General features: G+C 37.5%; 1 long non-coding RNA gene across 1 annotated transcript; it reads right to left on the bottom strand.

Moving 5' to 3' along the window:
* Positions 1–3,143: 3,143 nt before the first annotated feature.
* Positions 3,144–4,359, bottom strand: LOC131978101 (uncharacterized). The gene is made up of 3 exons (XR_009394930.1): positions 4,228–4,359; positions 3,524–3,574; positions 3,144–3,437 (listed from the first exon to the last, which is right to left on the bottom strand). It is a non-coding gene; the product is annotated as an uncharacterized LOC131978101 (long non-coding RNA).
* Between the last annotated feature and the right edge of the window lie 288 nt (positions 4,360–4,647).

The raw sequence follows: 4,647 nt of genomic DNA, 5'->3' as shown, positions 1-4,647 counted from the left end.
GAATCTTGTGTTTTGGAAGTTATGAGATTTTGTTCAAGTCTTCTGCAAAGATCTTGCAAAGGTGATGACGTAATGGCATGGAGGATCTTCGGTAGACAACAAAATTACAATTTTAGGTTAAAATGTACCTAAATTCACAAATTTGTCAGATATTACCACAGACATGCAGACTGCAATCTTATGTTGCAACGTCTGCTGTCTTTGCCATGTGATTACTATGTTCATTTGCAATTAGAGCAAGGAAGTGACATCCTATCACAAGTGGTCCCTAAAGATGTACGTGGAGATGTATTCAGATCACTGAAGATGCATGTTAATGCTAGGTCTGAACAGAACCTTAGCTATAATTAGATATTTAGTTCCACATGAGTTGATTTTAATATTTTTTTTTACCTACAAACAGAGCCATGACAGCGGTTTTCCCTGCTGTTTACGCTAAGCTAACCTGGAGGCTTTAGCTTCATATCAATCATACAAGTATTACCGATTTCAGAATCCAATGACCAGTGTAAGTCCAATATCATATGACCTGCGTACAACCCTTATTTGATCCATTCAAACCAAACCAATCAACACAGTCGGTCATGGTCAGTTCAGATAAGGCCTGGGTCACAACCAGGGACCAATTACCTCACACATCACAATATTATATATAAATTTATATTCTAACACTCAGCAAGAATATGTATTTCCCAAAAGTATCGCTTTAAGACAGATAAAACAAATATGTAAATATGGACGGTAGAATTGGAAGATGATTGATAAAATAACATACTACAGTATAATTCTTTCAGTATATAACGTGAGCGGAGAAAGGAAGAGGGCAGAGTGACAGAGAGAAAAAAAGAAAGAACACAGAGCGTGACCTAGAGACGATTAACAGAGAGCAGAGAACAAAGGTGGATTCAGGACAGAAATAAAAATGACACACCAAGGGGAATTGAATAGGGAGCTTAGAGAAGAAAAGCCAGAGAGATGCTGTAATTGGATGAATTGCTGGTCAGAAAGAGGAACAGAGAGAACCATACTGACACAATGACAAGCCGGCGCAGGGATTCACTGACAGACGTGTGAAAGCACAGGTGTGCTCGCACACACAGATGCCCCAGTGCCTTGACAAAAATATTACAGAGGATACAGAGGATGTAGGGTTTGACATGTGGAGACTTCTTGAGAGAGAGCTTTCCCTAAACAGAAGCTGCAAAATACCATGTGCCAGTCTCAGTCATGGTTTCACCTGGCAGGAAACTGCAACACATCAACACTGAAATTGATCTGTCATCTGCGTATAATCACTATGATTTTAGAATTTCATCAAGGCTCGTTTTTACTGCTTCCTCCACACTTCTTGGTTTGTCATTTGTTTTCTGGGAAAATCATGAATTACAGATTTATTTGAACTTCTAATATTTTTATTCACTGTCTCTACCACCTTCACACAGACTCGCACACGTCTTTATAAGGGCGTCCTCTGTTACATTTCTTTTTTCTGACTGTTATGCTGAGATAGGTTAAATGTTACACCTCTACTGTCCTCTGATAAATCTTCACATTCACACACGCAGACAGAAATATTCTCAGGAGTAACACTGACACACAGCATATTACAAACCTACATAACTGCACACAAGAACACACACACTGGAGGCCTCATTAGCAGTACAGACATGCTGCAAACCAGCTGTTTGGACTCTTCTATTAATAATCTGCTGCTTGTCTGCCCAAAATGCCCACAAACATGAAAGAGAATGCACATTAGCTTAATCTCAAGGCAAAATTCAATCTATATTGAAAAAGAAAACACTTTCTCTTAATGCTATAACGTAGAGTCAAAGGTAAATCTGCAGTCATAGTTAGTGGTCTAATGTAGCAACTCTTGTTAATCAATTATTTTGGATTTTATATTTTTTACTGCGGCACATCCCATAAAAGTAGATTCGACATGTGGACAAAGTTGGCTGGTTGTTGACTGCTGAGCTGCATGGGTAATGTGTTATAATTATGATCGGTTACACAGCATCTTTTATCCATCATGTATTAATTTACTCATCATTAAGTAAAGGATAATGTCCAACAACATGTCAATTATCAGGAATTAACAGACAACAGGGAGGCCAGAACCATCTGACATGCAGCAGAGTCCATCAATTCCTAATTATGGACACCTTGAAGAGCATTATCCCACTCATGACACGGCCACAAAGAAAGACCTTTCATTTATAATTGTCTGTGTTTTGCAATCAAAATCAAAAGTTTTTCATAAGCCAATACTCAGTTTCCCTTGTAACACCTGAGTGACTAATACTTGGAACTATCATTACCATCTGTTAATGGTCTAATGTGCTGAAAGCGTTCATTACTCCAGTAAACAGAATAAACCTTTGCTATGACTGAGCAACAGGAGATATTTCAACTAATAATACTAATGTAAATGATCAATATTGTGACATTAATCATGTTCCAATATTGACTGTGTTATCCCTAATTAATGTATAAATTATCACAAAAAAAGGATAATGTGAATAATATTTTAGAGCTCAGTTTTTCTTGGAACTTAGTTTGGGTTTGACCTTTTATACTTATATAATATATAATAAAAAAGCAAGTTGCTACTGGCATTATGGAAGAAGAAAAAGTGAATTAATAAGACCCAAAGGTATTATAGGTCCCATGCTAAAGCTGCAGGAAAGAGGGAATTGTGATAAGGTAAAAATTTAAAATAGAATGAAGCAGAAGAAGAGGGAGAAAAGCTAGGGAAGGGGCTTTACGTGGTTAAAGCCTTTGCACATGCAAAAGACTCAAACATGTGGCTGAAATGTGTAAAGATGTCAGTCTAATTTGAGCTGTTCTAAACTTTCTTGTCTTGCAGCCCATTAACCTCACATCGAAATAGGATGCGTGGTGTGCAAAAAGATAAAAATAAAAAGCAAATATCTTTTGGAAAATGATTACTGTATCTGCAATGATGCAAAGATGATGTCAGTTATTTTCCTCCACTTGCTCGTCTATAAATTCTAAGAATACAAATCTAACAATAGTTTGACCTTTTACTTTGCAGCAGCCATTTGCACATTATACAGAATGTACTACACATGGGAACGTCTTCATTTGAGTTATTCAGAGGCAGGGCTGAGCAAGGTCAACTTATATGGAGATTGAAAAACATAGTAGTCCGGCTCAGAGCTCGTCTACGTTTCAAATACAAGGATGTTTTTCATTTAATCCAGACTAAATGTATACAATACATATATGCATGTGGGAGCATGAAATACTAATATTCTTTTACAACACACACACACAGTGAATGGACAAAAGAATAAGAAATTCATCCATAGAGCCATTGAAACACTGGTTTTGGAGGTCACAAGGCATTTGATGTCTCTTTTAACTTCCAATGTCAGCATCATGTTGTCTGGCCTGATGTTACAGCGTTATCCCTGGGTTTAAAACAATGACAATGTTTGGTGTTTTTACAAAAATATGTTTGAATAAATTTACGAAAGTACCTTTTAACATTACCTACCCTCCTGAAATCAGTGGCCAGTCCCTGCAAGCAATCAGTAAATTCTCCACTCTGAGTTTAAATAACAGTTAAATGTTAAATGCAGTTAAATGTTTGTCTTTGTCTTATCTCCTCACTGAAGGTGTAGATGCACAACTTAGCTTTGCAGGAAGCTAAAAAAAAACTTCCAGTAAATGTTGTGGACAGGAAGTACATGTGAAACTATGTATTGCACAGCAAATCTAATTATTGCATGTTCAAATCAGTCAAAGATGAGATACCAAAACCATGAGTACAGGCAGGGTAAAGGTAAAGACTGAAGTCGAGGGAAAAAATAGTGTCCATGACATGTTAGCTATCTGCAAACATTCCCACAATGCAATGTGCTGCATTAACTAGAGTGCTTCTATATTACATAGTTATGAAATCTTCCATTTTATAGCACGAGTGTGATTACTTTGTTAGCTTTATCGTCCAGAAATGTTTTAATGCTTAAAAAGCTATTTATTCAGTTTAACTAGACCAGCCAGTTGGAATGCGTTGAAACTGGAAGAGAAAAAGGACAGATTACAGACTGCACCTACACAAAGTTAAGATGATTGATTAGTGTCCAAACTCTCAATTTACTGTTCTCTATGGAGGTAACTGTTGTGTTCATTACTGTCACTGTAAGTGAGTACAAGGCAACAGGTAAGGACCCAAAGTGAAGGTATATGTAGACTTACAGACAGGCAGGTACAGGAATTATGAGGCAGGTGAAAACTGAGTCAAAACAAGAGTACAATCCAAAGGGAGCAGCTGTGAATTCCAAAGTCCAAAATATTGATTAGAGGTTCAAAATAGGCAGGTAACACATTTCAGATTCCAGGTAACAAATTACAGAAGACAGACAGCTGGTTGGCTTTATACTGAAGGGCTGATGAGGAGAAGTGGAAACAGGTGAGTAGGTGGGTGATGAAGGTGGAAAAGACTGAGGACATCTGGTGGACAGGTAGGGAATGGCAATAAGTGAGTTTGGAGAAGTGGCTGGAGGGAGGGACAGAGCATATGTAGTAGACGAATGAAAGAATGAGGGAGCGAATTTAGAGATAACATGGAAGTGTGTCAGTGGTGGTTGCTATTAGCAACAAAATGTTCAACTGAAA

The sequence above is a fragment of the Centropristis striata genome, chromosome 9, assembly GCF_030273125.1.
Source record: "Centropristis striata isolate RG_2023a ecotype Rhode Island chromosome 9, C.striata_1.0, whole genome shotgun sequence".
In the NCBI taxonomy this organism is placed as follows: Eukaryota; Metazoa; Chordata; class Actinopteri; order Perciformes; family Serranidae; genus Centropristis; species Centropristis striata.
This window is presented reverse-complemented; position numbering and strand designations above follow the sequence as displayed.